This window comes from Electrona antarctica (assembly GCF_951216825.1).
Source record: "Electrona antarctica genome assembly, chromosome: 19".
NCBI classification, from domain to species: Eukaryota; Metazoa; Chordata; class Actinopteri; order Myctophiformes; family Myctophidae; genus Electrona; species Electrona antarctica.
In genome coordinates, this window is record NC_136800.1 from 37,013,015 (window position 1) to 37,033,283 (window position 20,269).

Here is a 20,269-nt window from a genome sequence, read left to right on the forward strand (position 1 = left end):
GGTGGAAATGTACAAATATACCCAAAGAGTAACAAAATAAGCGTTAGAAACGAGCCAAACAACCCAGAGACTACATTTCCGGGTAGGCTGCTTCTGCCCGCAGCCCGTCGCACAACAGAAACTGAACGTTAATTACGTTTATTTTTATTTTTATTTTATTGATATATAATGTATCGTGGTTAGTACGAGTCGAGTCACCACCAGCTGAGCTTACGTCAACGAGGAATCTCAGGAACGCAATATGTTGACAGCTGGGCGTGACGTATATGCTCAGCGACATTGCATTCATATGTAGTTTCAAGGCTTTTGCGGTCACATTAATTCCATTTTCTCTAGAAACTGGCTGTATCAAATATGAATGGACATCATTAACGACGCACAGCCACTCCCCTGACAGAAAGCCGAGGTAGTCGGTTTATTTTTCAAACACAGTTCTTATATGAAGCGACCTAAAATCGCCGTTTGGGGATCTCAATGCAAATAAACAAATACATGAACCTGGAGATTGACGACCTCTACTGAAAGTGACGTCAGACTTCGGAGCTCTATTCGCTTATAACAAGCGGACATGGCAACAACGGAGAAATACATGAAGAGCTCTCGTTAGCTCTCGTTAGCTCTCGTTAACAGGAGATTTAAGACGTTTCTAACTCATGTCATCATGTCAACGTCGCAACACAAATATTACAAACTATGAAAAACTATGGCATCACATTATCAAATGAAATAGTGTTGTATAAAGTACTGAACTTTATTCCTTCAAAATCACGACCGTACGTTCACAGTGAATGAGTTTCTCCCGACCGGAAGCGTTCCGGCTGATATCCAATGTGTGTGTGTGTGTGTGTGTGTGTGTGTGTGTGTGTGTGTGTGTGTGTGTGTGTTTTACCTGGGGTCACTGCTCAGTGTGCATGTTGTAGGGGTCTTACGCACCTCATAGCATGCTCCACAGTGGTATCAGTTTGCTTATAGAGCCAGTCGAGGTGTAGACTGTAGAGGATGCCACTCTAACTTTATTGGACAAAATACATAGTCATTTAGACAAACCCAAAACATACGTCCGTGTCCTTTTTATGGACTTCTCCTCTGCTTTTAATACGGTCCAACCCCATCTTCTCCTAAAACGCCTGTGTGACCTGAACGTCAGTAGCAATCTCATTTTGTGGATTATGGAGTTCCTGAGAGAGAGACCCCAGCGAGTCTGTATTAATAACACTCTGTCTGACTGCCTTGTCCTAAACACTGGCGTGCCACAGGGGTGCGTTTTATCCCCTCTGTTATTCTCCCTATACACAAATGAGTTGAAATACAACAATAAAGACTTCTCTCTCAGAAAGTACGCTGACGACATGGCCCTGGTTGCCTGCCTGCAGGACGTTTCCAGTCCCTCTTACTCCCAGCACATCGACCATATTGCCACCTGGTTTGACAGCAGCTTCCTTGACCTTAATGTCACTAAGACCAAGGAGCTGTGCTTGGGAGGGGGGTCAAGAGCAGAGGGCTCAGGGTCCATCTTTAGGCCTGTTACTATGAGTGGGGAGGAAGTGGAGCAGGTCAGTGACTTTAAATATCTGGGAACGACCATAGACAATAAACTCACCTTTCAGACCAATGCAGATAACATCTACAAAAAGGCAAGGCAGCGGCTTTATCTTCTCAGGAAACTGAGAAGTTTTAATGCCAGTAAACACACCCTGACCATGGTCTATAGATCACTCACTGAGAGTGTTCTCACTTTTAACATCGTGTCCTGGTTTGGGAATCTCTCAGTTAGAGATAAAAACAAGCTCACCCAGGTAGTCAACCAGGCAAGTAAGATCATTGGAGACAAACAATTGCAACTTCAGGACATATACAAACCGCTCCATAACCAAAAAAGCAATTCAGATTTACAATGATTCTACCCATCCTTTTCACTCTGAATTTGACTTGTTGCCATCGGGCAGGAGGCTTAGGGCAAAATTAGCTAAAAAGAAGGGTTACAAAACTTCATTTGTGCCAACTGCTGTGGACATTTTAAATAAGAAAATGTTTAAATAGTCTAATCGCCACTGCTCATGACTGTTGTGTTAATGTGAATGCATTTTATATAGTATTTGAATGCACCTGTGTATTTTTTGTAATGTTTTATTGTTGTAACTGACTGCCGGTGTGCCAAAGACGAATTTCCATTTTATGTCAATTTAATGGACAATAAAGTTTTCTTTATCTTTATCTCCTTGGACGTCTGCCTGGAGTGCTTTGGATCCTTGTGATGATTTCTGTAACAGGTTTGTTTTATCTATGGATTGTCCTTAGTCTGATCCCTTACCCTTTGAGCTGTCCGGCATGGTGGAACCTGCCAAGACCTGCTCTCTGGGTAAGAAATACGCAAGCTCACCAACGTCAAGGTGACAACCCAATTTAGTCATGGCCAATTGCCCCAAGTGTCCTTGAGTCCCTGTTGCTGGGACCACTACCCCCACAGCTGGGGAGGTATAAACTACTGTGTGCATCCTCCCATACACACTTGCAAGTAGCTTCTGCAGTGCAGCAAAAGGGACGGTCACTTGATCCGTCGCCAGCTTAAGTTCCCACCCGTAAACACGGCCAATTGTGTTTGATGGAGCGCCAGGCCAAGCTGGAGGCACCGCAGTTACTGCTGGGTGTTGAACCCAGCTTTCTGCTGCAGTGGTGGGAGTACTTTACCTCTTACCACACCCAGACGCCCCATAGACAGACAGACATGCTAAGCACGATAACGGATGATTTCGCCGTTCCAATGGAGAGATAACGGTCGAATCCGCTGAAGCACTCAGGCGCAAGACGCAACCTAGAGCCTGGCCCCGCAAGACGCCAAGGCCAGTGACCATCAGTGTTCAAGGGCACCTCAAGCTAGCCCGCCAGACGTGAGGACAACTGACTGGTGAAGATGACACCTATAATATCTGAGAGGACCAAATAACCAGGCCAGTAGTAGGGTAAGTTTGTCTTTACTGTTCAACTGTCAACATCACCAAACGGACCTCAAAACATACTGAGTGGAGAGTAACACTGGATTTGGACACACACCCCCAGCCCAGCACTTAAAGGAACAGAGACTATACTTACACAATTAGCCAACAACAGCAACTATGCATGATTAATACACAACACGCAAGACTCAGTCTGTAGAAACCACCCCTTAACCTTAACTGACTTATCAATATCACAACATTTTTTTGTTTAGTTCGATCAAGTCAACAGTGCAACATCAATCACCACACTAAACATTACATCCACTATTTCTCACAGAAAAGGCATAGGCCGAAGCTCAAAGCTTATTAATGCCTATCCTTTGTACCGGTCATTTTTTTCACTAACATGCTCATTGTTCGTTAAAAACAAACACTCAACATTATTCAGTATTTACCTTCAAAGATTCATTCTTATACCTCCAAGCACAGTATTTGTAGCGACCCTCGATTTATGAAAGAATACGAAATTGGATGGTCTCAACGGGTGTCGTTTATTTTTCTTCAGGCATAGATGAAGGTCATTTGAACACAGGGAAAACTATAAAATAGAATAAATAAATAAATAAATAAATAAATACTTTTAGAATCATAAACATTTCATAGTTTCACTCACTCAACAATAAATCAGTGCATTAGATTAATCACTACAGTATACAATCAAGACAAATTGTTAATTTAAGGTCAATTACAATGCAGTGACACAATAACTAAATTAATTTCAATGCAAGACAAATACCAAGGCAAATGTTCTCATACCGCGTCGCACTGCTGCGTTCAAACAGCTGTCTCCCTCCGTCACTCTAGCTGTGTGTAGGTGAGTGAAGCTAACATGCTTCAGCTGCACTCTAACAGGACGTTTCACAATAAGGTACTGCAAACATACAGGAAGTGTCAAAATAAAATACAGAAAGTAACAAAATAAGGCAAACTAAATAATCAAAGAAAATAACAAACTTTAAACTAAAGAAAAGATTGAAGTTAAAAGTCACCGACACTCATAGTATTATTTACCTACATATAACATTACAAACAATCAGAGCAGTGGTGTACCTCGTGAAGACTAATAAACATAAAATCAAATGCATTTATTTGAAATCTATTTGGAGAATAATTCCGTTGAGATGCATCATTTCGTTTTTGAGGGGGTCGTCAAATCAATTGAATCTTGAGTGTTCCCTCCAGCATCTACTCCAGTCCCGGCACCCCCTGCTCCTCCACTTCTAAGTGGGTTTCCTCCATCTCTGAATGGGTGTTTCAACACCCCAGGTCTGTCTGAGTTACAGTCTTAGATGCGTCTTGCTTCTAGGAGTGCCTCTGTCGATGTTCCTATCGGAATCGGTCTTCCTCTTCATTAAAGGGGAAGGCACCCCGTCACTAAAGACAAAACGCCTCCGTACCTCCTCTCCGGGGAAGCTACAGAACACAGACAGCTGCATCTGTCCGTCTGTCCTGTAGACAGTCACCCTCCACTGGCGCGGGACCACCCGTCCCCCCAGCTCCCATGTGGCGGAGACACCGGAGATGACTCTGGCCAGCTGCTGACCGTTTACCTCCACAAGGTCATACTGGTTGCCGTTGCGGGCATTCCCGCACCTGAAGGGTGGTGTTAGGGTGTCAGGGTGGGGCATAGTCACCAGAGACCCGGAGAATTCCTGGAAGAGAACATTGTTTTGGGTGGTCACCACCGCCGGTGGCGGCCGCACTGGCACCCACGTCTTAGTAAGGGGGACGTAGCGAACACAGACACACTGCGGGATCCTAGGTATGAACGCCGGCCTCCACTGCTTAGTACGGCGGTCATAGCGTGCGTACACCGGCCTCCACTCCTTAGTACAGTGGTCATAGTAACATGCACAGGGTCTCTCTGTGACGTCCTTTGGAGGTTTGAGGAGCTGCTTGCCGACCAGTACGAGTGAGGACAGGTCAGTCATCTTATCGATCCGGCGGTACAGCTCGGGAACGCACGCTGTGACGGCGGCCATGTCGTCATCAGTCAGGGGGCGGTTCCTCAGGTTGTCTATGTGAACGTTGATCTGCCTTCTGGAATGTGCACGTCCAGAAGTAGACGGCTCCTTGATCAACTTGATGTGATACTGCTCCATTCAGAGAGAGAGAGGGGGGGGGGGGGGTGCTCTGTGGAGAGATAGGGGGCGTGCTCTGAGAGAGAGAGGAGAGTTGTGCAAGGCAAGCTCTGATACACCTGTGAAAGAGAGATACATTTATACAGTTAGTTTATTTATCAGCACAGCATTTGTACATACATAATCATGGTTCCCATATTATACAGTTGACCGAAAATGTATACACATCAGTTTATACAGCAGTCAGTTGTGGTACTAACTGTAGCCCAAGTAAAATGTAAATACTAATGCATCTCCATTTTTGAGGGGAGCCTCAAAAATGGCTCCCAAATGGCTCTCAAAAATGGATGGGACCCTCCTATATTCAGCTATAGTGTAGATTTTTGTCTAAACACAAACATTAAATGCCATTGACAATGAATGGAGAATTTCATAATGTAGATGAGCAAATAGACATGTTACGTCAAGATGATGGGCAACGATGACACAGGCAGCAATCGTTAACGTCAAGCCACTTTATCCATTCCACACTAACTTTTTACTAGCTTCTAAACGTTTAGACATTTAACTCACGCTACAAACAAACACATGGAGTTTTAAACTGCATACATAGGCTAACATTCGTTCTCCGGCTTACCAGTTGAAGAGGAAAAGCTAGTTGAAAATCAACAAATATCAGCACTGCTGCAAGTTAAATGCTTGTTCCTCTCGTGGTTGTCGATGTATCCTCTCTGTTGGAAGTCTCAATGCGGTCTGAAGGTAAAACGGTGCGAGCGACTTTTATATCTTCAGCTCCTACGCGAGCTGTGGCCCGCCCCTCGTCGTTGATTATTCGGCTGTGGGCTGTCCCTGGTCGCTGATTGGTCGGTTTCAATGTCAAGTAATTTTTCAAAAGTTCAAAGTTCAAATGCTAATTTTTGAACTTTGTCTACTGTCTTAACGTAACAAATTGGTTTCGTGTGTTTATTTTTGCGTTTTGTTTTAATTAAAGTGACACATACGTTACGTTTAGAGGAGAAAATATGAGCCGTTGAATGTTGTAGCACCACTGCGGGCCACTGAGCAGATCTTAACGTAATTAACTCCTGAAATTATTATTTCCATCAGCTGTGGTGTGGTGGTGTACGTGTGTGTGTGTGTGTGTGTGTGTGTGTGTGTGTGTGTGTGTGTGTGTGTGTGTGTGTGTGTGTGTGTGTGTGTGTGTGTGTGTGTGTGTGTGTGTGTGTGTGTGTGTGTGTGTGTGTGTGTTATGTGTATACTGTACACAACAACCACGGACGCGGATTGACAGTTTACATCACGTCAGAGCACGTTCAAGACATGCCAATAAGGAACCGTTCTGTAACTTCTTTATCTACCTCCTATGACGATTTCCTGTTTTTGGCTATATAGAAAAGTATATTTGTACTCTCTAATTGTTATGATGAATTGAACATGGTGGGCCCTATTGTAAACAAGTGTAATACTTTATGGTGTCGTCCACATAACAGTTTTGTATTGAGTTGTGCTTGAAATGTACTGTAATTCTCCAATCTGTTAATAAATTCATCAATCAATCAATCAATCTGTCATGTGGGCTACATTTACATAATTAACCGAATGCCCCATTAATTAAATGTAGCCCACATGACAGTACTGAGTACTGTCATCTGAGTACTGTCATGTGGGTGGGCTACATCTGTCATGTGGGCTACATTTACATAATTAATCAGGGGATTCGGTTAATTATGTAAATAGTAATTTGTTAGTTTACTATCAATAGAGTACTGAGTATAGAGTACTGAGTACTCTATTGATAGTAAACTAACTAATCATCATCATCATCATATCATCATCATCATATCATATCATCATCATCATACTATAATCATACTATAATCATCATATATATATATATATATATATATATATATATATATATATATACTATAATAATATATAATATACATACATACATACATACATACATACATACATACATACATACATACATACATACATACATATATATATAATATGGTGTCGTCCACATAACAGTTTTGTATTGAGTTGTGCTGTACTGTAATTCTCCAATCTGTTAATAAATTCATCAATCAATCAATCAATCTGTCATGTGGGCTACATTTACATAATTAACCGAATGCCCCATTAATTAAATGTAGCCCACATGACAGTACTGAGTACTGTCATCTGAGTACTGTCATGTGGGTGGGCTACATCTGTCATGTGGGCTACATTTACATAATTAATCGGGGGATTCGGTTAATTATGTAAATAGTAATTTGTTAGTTTACTATCAATAGAGTACTGAGTATAGAGTACTGAGTACTCTATTGATAGTAAACTAACTAATCATCGGGGGATAATTAACCGAATGCCCCATTAATTAAATGTAGCCCACATGACAGTACTGAGTACTGTCATCTGAGTACTGTCATGTGGGTGGGCTACATCTGTCATGTGGGCTACATTTACATAATTAATCGGGGGATTCGGTTAATTATGTAAATAGTAATTTGTTAGTTTACTATCAATAGAGTACTGAGTATAGAGTACTGAGTACTCTATTGATAGTAAACTAACTAATCATCATCATCATCATCATCATATCATAGCCCCCCCAGCTATTCATGTCAGTGGAAGTTGCTCAGTGGCGATTTGAAGCACCCGGAAGACTGCCGGAAGTACCGTCTCAGAACGTCTACTTCCGCATTTGACCACCAAATTTTGGTGGTCAAATGCGGAAGTGCAACCGAGCGCTCAATGTTAAAGCCCAGCTGCACGGGGTTTCCCGGTCATGAATACACGGGTCCGCCTGTAGTCCCTCCTCCTACCACTAGGGCCCAGAGCTTCAACGTTGAATAGCCTCACTGGCCCCTTGCGCTGGACCCACTGCTGCTTTCACATGTTGACTTCCACCACTTCCGACATCAACAGCCCACGTAAACTTTCCAAACTACTTTCGCTGTGCGCGCACGCGTGTGTGTGTGTGTGTGTGTGCAAACTACTTTCGCTGTGCACTCGCGCACGCGCGTGTGTGTGTCAGCGCGTCACGTGTGTGCACACGTGGACAAGCGCACATTTTCTGTGTAGCGTGCGTGTGTGCGTGGCGTGCGTGTGCGTACGCCTGGCCAAGTGCACATTTTGAGTGGGGATGCAACCGTCTTCAGTTCGTGCGGCTAAACACAACACAAGATACAACTGCCTTTCCTCTCCCACGGTCCACCCCCCCCCACACACACACACACACACACACACACACACACACACACACACTCAGCGTGAAGTGGCTACAGCGCACGCTCCGGCGAAAACGGCTAATCTACAAACTCACAACATCAAAGGTTGCAAAAGCCATGAGTTCTCTCAAGCCAAAGCTCACCATTTGACACCATTTTGGACGCAAATGCACCTGCAATTGGATCTGTGCGACTTACCAAATATATCTGCGAGTACCTGTGCGACTGTCCATACTTTCTGTGGTGCATGTCAAACTGGGGGTCCTTGATACTTTTCAAATAGGGGTATGTGGGCTAATAAGTGTAAATGTTGCGGTCCTTTCCATGAAAACGTTTCCCTACCATGCATTTGTAAGAATACTTTCATGTTATACTGCTGTTTTTATTCATTACAAAAACACACACAAATATATTATACAAGTTGAAATATATCAGAACGGGTAAGGACTAGTCTATTCAATACACAGAAACACCCCTGTTGTTGTGTGAAATTAAAGCTTTCTGTCTTGAACTTGACAGGGAACCTGAGGGGGGTTCAGGGGAGACCCTGTGTAACAGAGTTTAGTGGGTTCCACTTGCTCCATCAGTAATGACGTTTCTTATTGGTTAGTGGGCGGCGCCTCATTGAATAACACTGGTGTCCACGTTTAGAGTGGTGTCAGTCTAACATGAGACATGCCCATGGTAAGATGTGTTCCTCAGCACACTATATTTTCAACAAGAGTCTGTATGTTTACTGTGATACTGTGATGAATACTAGTTGTTCTAAAAACATGCTCTTGGTCACACTGTTAATTCTGTTATAGACGTGCTGAGGATTGGGTGTGTTACACAGACAGAAACTGACCAGATACGTCTGTGTATTTACCAGGTACATTGTGTTGTTATTTCATTGAAAACTGTGCGGTATGTTTATTGATTTGGTCAGTCTAACATGAGACATGCCCATGACGTGCTGAGGATTGGGTGTGTTACACAGACAGAAACTGACCAGATACGTCTGTGTATTTACCAGATTAAACTGCAGTGTCAACAAAGAGAGAAGTCGTCCGGAACTTCATTATTCCACAACACAACGCACATCACACGTTACAGTGGTGCCGTGACCCATTTCCTGGTTTCATCGCGGGAGCACCAACTGCACCGTATCGTTCCAGGAATTGGACTGGTGACGTTGCTATTCCAGGAATTCAACTATGCAATACTACGTGGAGGGGGGTGTAATAATATTCCCTCGCCACCAGAGGGCATAGTGTATTAGGATTCCATTCTGTTGCTCTTTGGGGCTTGAAAGCACAGCTGTTTGCGCAACATTAGTGACTTTTGTTGTTGTTTTTTTTGTTTTGTTTTTATATATATATTTCTCTGCACAGTAGAGAGTAGAGAGCACAGTGAATTTTTGATGCAACTAGTGTTTTATGACACTCACTGATTTTCTTGTTTTTATTTTCTTTACTTGACTGCATTATGGATGCTGGATTTGGGAGGGGCAGGGGTGCATTTTGCACACCAGTTTCAGGCAGGGGCAGACAGAGGTTTCAGTTGCCACAGGGTACATCTACCCCTATGCCTGGCCGTGTGAGGTTGCCAGGTAGTGATGACATGTTTAGTATTGCGAGAGGTACACTACATTCTACTCCAATTACATTGGTTGATGACAACAGACACAGAATTCAGTTATCTACCCCTATGCCTGATCTTGAGTCTTTTCCAAGTGACAATGTTACAGAGAATGTACTGCCACAAGTTAGTGCTGTGTGTTCAAACCGCCAGGGAGCTGTGGGTGGGTCTGTGAGCTATATAGCAGAAATAGCCACGGAGATTGGCCTTTCAATTGGCGAAAGTATTGCCTCATGCATTGAGTCAAAATTGGGCATTGGGATGAAATCCAATATGACTGGGAACACACAACATTCAGTGGGTTTAGATCCTTCCATCTTGAATGTAGTAGTGAAGTCTGAGGTCAAGGAACCGGCAGGATTTAAAGGGGACAGCTCTGATGCTTTTACAATACTTGAATGGGAGGCAGTAATGATGAGGTATTTAAATAAGAAGGGGTTCCCAGTGGCAGATCAGGCTGAAGAAGTGCTAGGTAAACTCATGGGGAGGGCACGTGAGGTGGTTAGAGTGGGTATACGCAGCAATCCATCTATTAACCTGTCTACAGGCCCGGGTCCCATCTTTGACATACTAAAGCAGCATTTCTGTGACACAGTTAGCTCTAGTATGCCACTCGCTGATTTTTATGCCACATTGCCATTCCCAACTGAACGCCCATTTGATTACTGGCTCAGACTGAATAGGGCTATGGAGGTGACGGAGGACTGTCTGAGGAGACAGAGTAAGACATTTGACGACCCATCCCGTGAGCTTAGTGCCATGTTTGTACGCTATTGCCCTGACCCTGAGCTCTCTCTCATATTTAAGTGCAAGTCGCTGCAGCAGTGGACAGCTGCGGAGATTCATGAGAAGCTAGTTGAACACAGGAGAGATAGAGGGCCCTCGTCTCGTCCTGTCACGGTGGCAGCTATTACCACACAACGGCAGGAAATCAGTCCGACTGTTCACATCACAGAATCTGCCAGTAAGCCTAGCACTGATCATGTCCCTGTGCAAGTTACAAATCAGTCCCCTCAAAATACCCCTGACAGACTGGATCGTCTGATTTCTATGTTGGAACGGGTTCTGGAGCAGAAACCACTGCAAGCCCAGACCCACACTGGAATGAACAGTAGTGTTCCTCAAAGAGGCCAGAGGAACCGATTTAGGCCTGCAATGCCATGTGGTGTGTGCGGAGATGTTGGGCACACTACTGTTTTCCACTGTAGGGCCAACCACCTATGCTTCTTATGTCATGCATCTGGGCACACACGTGCAGAGTGCCCGCAGTCAGCAGCCACACAGACAGTGAATGTGGTGCCAGAGGGACCTACTGATTCACGTCAGGGAAACTAGTTGGCCGGCATGTGGACGGGGCAAGTGTTTGGCCTTATTCTGAACCCCTAGATGTGATGAATGATGAGATTGAATCTGTTTACCGAAGTGTGTGTGAGGAGAGACGATTGGGACAGAGAGTCATCCTGCAGAACATTCAGAGACTACCTCCTTATGATGACTTGTTCTATGAGAATATTGTGCTTGGTGGCAAAGTGAATGTGAACGCCATGCTGGATAGTGGATCGATGGCTTGTACTGTGAGCTCAGACGTCATACCTCAGCTGTTAAAGGACGGAGTGTTGACCAGCCCCTCACTGCTACCTACCGACGTGGTTATAGTTGGATGTGGTGGGTTGAGAACAAGGCCTTCAGGGGTGTGTGACCTGGAGGTGGAATTGTTTGGCTGCCATGTAATAGTCCCGACTCTGGTGGTCGATGGCCAAGTTGATGACTTAATTATTGGGAGTAATCTGTTGAGATATTTGATTCGCCAACTGAAGTTGGAGAAAGGCTTGATGAGTGACATTCTTCCAGCAGAGCACGGTGAAGCCAGAAACAGCAAGCTACTGAGTTTAGTGGCTAATGTGGAGAGATGGAGGGGTGACGACGTGCCTGATAAGGTGGGGACTGTCAAGATCAAGGGAGCAGTGACTTTGGAGCCCATGAGTGAGCACCTCGTCTGGGGCCAGCTACAGAGCAGGACTGACATGTCAGTGGGCAGTGCAGTCATTATTGAGCCCAGCAGTGCTAGATCGAGGCCAAGTTCTGTTCTCGTTGGGAAGACAGTGGCTCTGCTGAGAAGCGATGGTTGGCTGCCACTGAAAGTTATTAACCCCTCTAGTGAGCCTGTGACCCTGAGGCGGAACGCGAAGCTGGCTGACGTCTACCCGTGCATGGCACTGGAAGAATTTGACTGTTCTGATGTTGATGATGCTCCTCAGCCCTTTGTGCATCAACTGGTGCAGAGGTCAGCTGGCTCTCAGGTTGACTGTCCAGTGGGGTCGAGTCTCACTGGTGACACTTCCAGCATCTCTGAATGTGAGAGCCATGACAGACGGGATGATCAGCCTGACTCGGTTCTGCATGAGTTAGGGTTGACGGACATAGATGTTGACTCCTGTGATGTGTCCCCTGAGTGCAGGAAGAAGCTGCTTGACCTGGTGGCCCAGTACCACACTATCTTCTCTAGGCATAAGCTGGATTGTGGCAAAGCTACTGGCTGTTACCACCGCATTCGCCTCCTTGATGAGAAGCCCTTTCGGTTGCCATACCGACGCGTCGCACCCACTCAGTATGAGAAGCTCAGACAAGCTCTGAATGAGATGGAGGAACAGGAGATCATACGGAAATCCTGTAGCGATTTTGCCTCACCGCTGGTGCTTGTCTGGAAAAAGTCAGGTGATCTAAGGCTGTGCACTGACTTCCGGTGGATTAATGCGCGCACCATCAAAGACGCCCACCCCCTTCCTCACCAAGCTGATGCTTTGGCCGCGCTGGGTGGAAATGCCTACTTCTCCACCATGGACCTCACCTCCGGATATTACAACGTTGAGATGCATGAGGAAGATAAGAAGTATACGGCTTTCACGTCACCGTTTGGGTTGTACGAATATAATCGTATGCCCCAGGGCCTATGCAACAGCCCTGCTACATTCATGCGGATGATGTTGGACATCTTTGGAGATCAACATTTCCTGAGCCTATTGTGTTATTTGGATGACGTTTTGGTTTTCGCGCCCACAGAAGACCTGGCATTGGAACGCTTGGAAATTGTATTCCGGCGACTCAAGTCTCACAATCTGAAGCTGGCTCCAAAGAAATGCCATTTCCTGCGGAAGTCAGTGAAGTTCCTTGGGCATGTTATTAGTGGTGATGGTATAGCCACGGATCCAGGGAAGGTGCAGGCTATTACGGAGCTGTCAGAGGCTGACTTGATGGAGGATGGCAGTGGTGTTCCATCCCGCCGGAAGGTGCGCTCATTTCTGGGAATGGTGGTGTTTTATCAGCAATATATCGAGGGTTGCTCCTCGATAGCCAAGCCACTGTTTGCATTGACCACAGGGAGCAAAGCTCCTCGCTGGAAAGGAAAAAAGCGCTGTGTGCAGCAACGTAAGCTAACAGCTGCTGTTTGGACTGACGAGTGTAAGCAGGCATTCCATCAGCTTAAACAGGCCTTGCTCGATCAAGTCCTTTTGGCCCACCCTAACTTTGATGAGCCATTCCTGCTGTCGGTGGACGCTTCCAGCAACGGCCTTGGTGCAGTATTGTCTCAGGTTCCTGCGGGAGGAAAGATTGCCAGGCCTATCGCCTTTGCTAGCAAGTCACTCACCTATGCTCAGTCGCGGTATCCAGCACACAGATTAGAGTTTTTTGCTATGAAGTGGGCGGTGTGCGATAAGTTCCACCATTGGTTGAGAAGTCATCCGTTTACTGTATGGACGGATAACAATCCATTGACGTACATACTGACCAAAGCAAAATTGGATGCGTGTGAGCAGAGGTGGATTTCCAAGCTGGCGCCTTTCCAGTTTGACATCAAATACATCCCTGGTCCTAAGAATATTGTTGCAGATGCACTGAGTAGGGAGCCCTTCGTCCAGCCCAGTGCGCTTCATCGTTTGACAAGGGTGGCGTATGACACCATGCTGGCTGAAGCTGCTGCTGTGGGGCCAGGTCATGTGCAAGATTTGTTCCGTTGGTCGACTCATCCAGTTGACGAGACCTCTGGTGTGGGGCCTGCTGCTGCTTCTCGGTCTGTCATGTGTGCGCCTCAGTCTGTGACTGTTGCTACATCTGGCTCTCTGTCTGAACAGGAGGTGGCTGCAGTGCTCCGTTCCCATAGTCAGCAAGAGTGTGGTGTGTGGCCCTATGCTCTGTTGTTGCCGCAGTTTCCCCAGACCGTGTTTCCGTCAGAACAGGTTGGAGGTGAACTACTGTCACATAGTCAGCTGATGGAGATGCAGAGAAGTGACAGCGTGTTGAGCAGAGTGATGACCTTTGTGGAGAGAGGGCGGAGACCGTCGAGGAGGGAACGGGATGCTGAACCTGCTGATGCCATTCGCTTGCTGAGGGTCTGGGATAAGTTGAAGATGAGGAGTGGTGTGTTGTACCGGGTGTCTAAGAATCCTGTTACCAAAAAGACGACATGCCTGTACGTTGTTCCTCAGTCGCTCCGGGACAAGGTGCTGAAAGGTGTCCACGACGAGGCAGGTCACCAGGGTCAACAGAGGACCCTGTACCTCACAAGGCAGCGGTTTCACTGGCTGGGGCTGGAAAGGGATGTGAGGGAGTATGTTCGCTGCTGCAGACGATGTGTGTTCAGTAAGACGCCTGAGCCTGAGGGTAGAGCCCCCTTGGAGAGCATTATAACATCTGAACCCCTCGAACTCGTATGCATTTATTTCTGGACTGCGGAGGATTCTGCAAACCAGTCCGTTAATGTGCTTGTTGCCACTGATCATTTGACCAAGGTGGCGCATGCCTTTCTGTGTCCTAATCAGACTGCTAAGGCGGTTGCACACCAGCTTTGGCATAATTACTTCTGTGTTTATGGCCTTCCGGGCCGCATTCACTCTGACCAGGGGGCTAATTTCGAGAGTGCCTTAATCGCTGACCTCTTGAGCGTTGCTGGTGTCCGGAAATCACATACTACGCCATATCATCCTATGGGCAACGGCTCTTGTGAAAGGATGAACAGGACCTTGGGAAACATGATTCGTGCCTTGCCTCCGAGAGCCAAGCACAAATGGCCGGAAGCATTAAAGTCCCTCACATTCGCATACAACTGTACTGTCCATGAAACCACGGGCTTTGCGCCGTTTTTGCTGATGTTTGGGAGGATACCCAGGCTGCCCATTGACATGATCTTTGGTTCTGTCATGGACGACCCCGAGGTGGTGGACTATGATCGATATGTCTTGTCGCTGCGGAGGGACATGAAAGAGGCTATGGGGATAGCACAGGCTTCTGCGACCAAGCGGTTGAAGAGGCATGCAGACCTTTACAATCGGAGGGTTCGTGGAGCTCCTGTTGAGATAGGTGATCGTGTGCTGTTGGCTAACAAGGGAGAACGCGGGAAGAGGAAGCTTGCTGACCGCTGGGAAAATGCGATCTACCTGGTTGTTGGGTTGAATGCCGAGAGTCATGTCTTCAGGATTCGGCATAGCTCCACAGGCCAAGAGAAGGTGGTCCATCGTAACTTGATCATGCCTGTGAACTTCCTTCCACTCCCTGATGATGCCTCTGATGATGGAATGGATGTGTCAGCCATGACTGATTCAGATAATTTAGAGGATGAACCTGAGGTGGTGGATGAGGATGCGGTTTCTAATGATGAAGTGGAGTATAGGACCAGAACGTGGGTGTCAGATCTCCCTTCCGGGGGGACCAGTGAGGCGGGTTTGGAGGATGATGCTCAGCCTTTGGATGTTCAGGTCGCTGAGCAGCTTGGTCCAGGTTCTGGCCTGTCATCGCCCGTTGTCTCTGTTGTGCTGGATGGTCACACTGGGCTGCCTCCTGTTTCCACCTTGGATGCTGCATTATCTTGTCTCTCTGTCTGGTCTGGGGATCCTGGTGAATCCGCCCCTGAGCTAAACAGTGAGGAGCCCGACTGCAGTGATGATAAGTCATGCACGGCCCACACTCATGCTTCCATGCCCCATGTCCCGTGTCCCATTGCCCCCATCCCCGCCCCACACCCCAAAGCTGCTTTAGTTGGGGGCAGGGGGCCTTTGAGTAAGCACAGGTCTAGAGCTGGTAGAGTGTTTCGACCAGTGAAGCGACTTATTGAGATGATGCATCAGGAGAATACAGTACCTGTAGGTTAGGTTGAAAGGTTTATTCTGTGAGATGTATTTTGTTTTTCTTTTGGTTGAGTTTTTGTTTCACTTTTTGAGCCACGTCGCAGTCACATGTGTAAATGACATGTAACAGGCATGTTATTCCTATGTGAGATAGGGGGTTTGTCAATCCTCTTTTGACACTGATTCTTGTGAAGAATGGTCTTTGGACTGGGCTTTGTGACTGTGACTGTACTGTATGGGATGCTCAAAATATGTTTCTTTGTACATGGTATTGATGTTGGAGTTATGTTCCTGGTCCCTGTTTGTTTATCTGTTTCACCTCTGGTCAGATTTTTGTTTTTTTTGGCAAGTGGAATTCAGCAGGGGGGAGTGTAACAGAGTTTAGTGGGTTCCACTTGCTCCATCAGTAATGACGTTTCTTATTGGTTAGTGGGCGGCGCCTCATTGAATAACACTGGTGTCCACGTTTAGAGTGGTGTCAGTCTAACATGAGACATGCCCATGGTAAGATGTGTTCCTCAGCACACTATATTTTCAACAAGAGTCTGTATGTTTACTGTGATACTGTGATGAATACTAGTTGTTCTAAAAACATGCTCTTGGTCACACTGTTAATTCTGTTATAGACGTGCTGAGGATTGGGTGTGTTACACAGACAGAAACTGACCAGATACGTCTGTGTATTTACCAGGTACATTGTGTTGTTATTTCATTGAAAACTGTGCGGTATGTTTATTGATTTGGTCAGTCTAACATGAGACATGCCCATGACGTGCTGAGGATTGGGTGTGTTACACAGACAGAAACTGACCAGATACGTCTGTGTATTTACCAGATTAAACTGCAGTGTCAACAAAGAGAGAAGTCGTCCGGAACTTCATTATTCCACAACACAACGCAGATCACACGTTACACCTGCAACATGTGTTGCAGGGTCAGTAGGCTACTTTAACTACTTAACCCTACTCACATCATCTATTTTAAAATAACAGATCAACGAGTTCACATGGAGCTAAAAGCTATTGGTGTTACTGTTGATAGCACATCAGTGAGCTGGATGCAATCATACCTGGAGGGGAGAGAACAGATGGTGGAACACTGTCCCCCCCCCCCCCCCCCTCCCAGTGAGCTGTGGCGTTCCACAAGGAAGCATACTAGGGACTTTACTGTTCCTAATATATGTAAACGACATGACATCAACTTGTGACTGCAACTTGTTCCTGTTCGCAGATGACTCAGCACTGCTGGTCTCGGACAGGAACAAACTGCAGGTTGAAAAGACCCTCAGCTCTGAACTCGGTAGAATCTGCACCTGGCTCGCTGATAACAAACTATCCTTACACCTGGGAAAAAACTGAATCCATTCTCTTCGGATCAAATAGTAATCTCAGCAAGGCAGATGGCTTCTTGGTTAGAGTGGGTGACAATATTATCACACGAAAAGATGAAATTACCTACCTAGGTTCCATCCTGGAGGCTAATCTTTCCGGTGATAAAATGGCCACCAACGTAATCAAAAAAGTCAATCAAAGAACAAGATTCCTTTACAGGATCTCCTCACTGGTCAACAAAAACACCTTGAAGACCTTAACAAGGTTTCTTTGACTATGCATGCACCTCTTGGTACCACAGCACCTCAAAGGCCCTTAAAACAAGGCTCCAGACCTCCCAAAACAAACTGGTCAGGCTCCTACTTGGCCTCACCCCCCTGCCCACTTTGACAGGCTGGAATGGCTTAGGGTCGACGACAATTAGGGGTTCAGAGGCTTGCTCAAGGACATTTCAGTCCCTGCACACTGGACACGTTTTCTGATTTTTTGCTGCGTTTTTCCATCGGTTTTCCGAAAAACGCGTCCAGTGTGCAATAGCCAATAATGCACTTTTGCACAAAATAACACCTGGACCTCTTTGGTGGGGACACAACAACTACAAATAAGGTAAGAAAGCCTTCTAGCATGGAATTCTCTTTTAACTCTGGGGGGAGCCCGGGATCGAACTGGGAACCTTCTTCTGGTTCCCAACCCCTAATATACCCCCCCACCACACACACACACACACACACACACACACACACACACACACACACACACACAGTACCTCCTCCCTAGTGAAGGTCATTGTCATGGATGTCTCCGAACACGGTGGGCTGGATGAAGTACGGTACCCAGGCTCTGTCTAAGGACACGCCTCCTCCACACATCAGCCTGGCTCCCTCCTTCTTCCCACTGCTGATGTAGCCCAAGATCTTCTTAAAATGCTCCTCATCCACCTGCACAGAACAGGTTGTGTTCATATACTGGCTCTTTACATTTCACCATCGTCATGCCTCAAATCATCAGTGCATAATCAATACTAGTAGTTCGACCTTTGACATTCAGCCACAGACCCCCATTTTATACAACCTTTATTGATGAGATCCCAATCTACACTGACATTTTTAATTGAACTAATTTAGTGTGACCTTCTTTTTTCATTAACCCAATAGGACCCAAGGCCGATTCTACAAATCCCTTCTAAATCAGTACTCAAATTGATATGCATTTGGCCGCAGACCACCATGTGAAACACTTCAAGATTTTTAAAAAATGTTCACAAATGGCAGATATGAGCTTGTATATCTGCTGATGTGTGTGTGTGTGTGTGTGTGTGTGTGTGTGTGTGTGTGTGTGTGTGTGTGTGTGTGTGTGTGTGTGTGTGTGTGTGTGTGTGTGTGTGTGTGTGTGTGTGTGATTTACCTGGGGTCACTGCTCAGTGTGCATGTTGTAGGGGTCTTACGCACCTCATAGCATGCTCCACAGTGGTATCAGTTTGCTTATAGAGCCAGTCGAGGTGTAGACTGTAGAGGATGCCACTCTAACTTTATTGGACAAAATACATAGTCATTTAGACAAACCCAAAACATACGTCCGTGTCCTTTTTATGGACTTCTCCTCTGCTTTTAATACGGTCCAACCCCATCTTCTCCTAAAACGCCTGTGTGACCTGAACGTCAGTAGCAATCTCATTTTGTGGATTATGGAGTTCCTGAGAGAGAGACCCCAGCGAGTCTGTATTAATAACACTCTGTCTGACTGCCTTGTCCTAAACACTGGCGTGCCACAGGGGTGCGTTTTATCCCCTCTGTTATTCTCCCTATACACAAATGAGTTGAAATACAACAATAAAGACTTCTCTCTCAGAAAGTACGCTGACGACATGGCCCTGGTTGCCTGCCTGCAGGACGTTTCCAGTCCCTCTTACTCCCAGCACATCGACCATATTGCCACCTGGTTTGACAGCAGCTTCCTTGACCTTAATGTCACTAAGACCAAGGAGCTGTGCTTGGGAGGGGGGTCAAGAGCAGAGGGCTCAGGGTCCATCTTTAGGCCTGTTACTATGAGTGGGGAGGAAGTGGAGCAGGTCAGTGACTTTAAATATCTGGGAACGACCATAGACAATAAACTCACCTTTCAGACCAATGCAGATAACATCTACAAAAAGGCAAGGCAGCGGCTTTATCTTCTCAGGAAACTGAGAAGTTTTAATGCCAGTAAACACACCCTGACCATGGTCTATAGATCACTCACTGAGAGTGTTCTCACTTTTAACATCGTGTCCTGGTTTGGGAATCCCTCAGTTAGAGATAAAAACAAGCTCACCCAGGTAGTCAACCAGGCAAGTAAGATCATTGGAGACAAACAATTGCAACTTCAGGACATATACAAACCGCTCCATAACCAAAAAAGCAATTCAGCTGGGGAGGTATAAACTACTGTGTGCATCCTCCCATACACACTTGCAAGTAGCTTCTGCAGTGCAGCAAAAGGGACGGTCACTTGATCCATCGCCAGCTTAACAGCTTCCGCGCCATTGCCGACGATTAAAGTCAATTGAAGCTTAATTTTGATACTGGCGCTTAACGCCATTGCCGACGGCCTTCGGCAATTGAGCTTTTATAGCGCGTTCGATTGCTCGAGCCAAAATGCTACTCACGTTAGCCGGTTAGCTAGCTGTGTTGTTAGCACAGCATTGGATCGCCCATCTTAGATCATTGTCGCCATAAGCATCCATTCTATCCATTTCTTTCAATCGCCTGTAACTCCTATTCCTTGTCCCAGATGGCATTTTTGGTCAAAACAGCGTTTCTTTGACGGCACAGAGCTGACAATCTAGAGCTCTCCGGAGCTCCGGCCTGGATTTACATTGTAAACAAGGCCCATCCAGCTGTGTGAAAA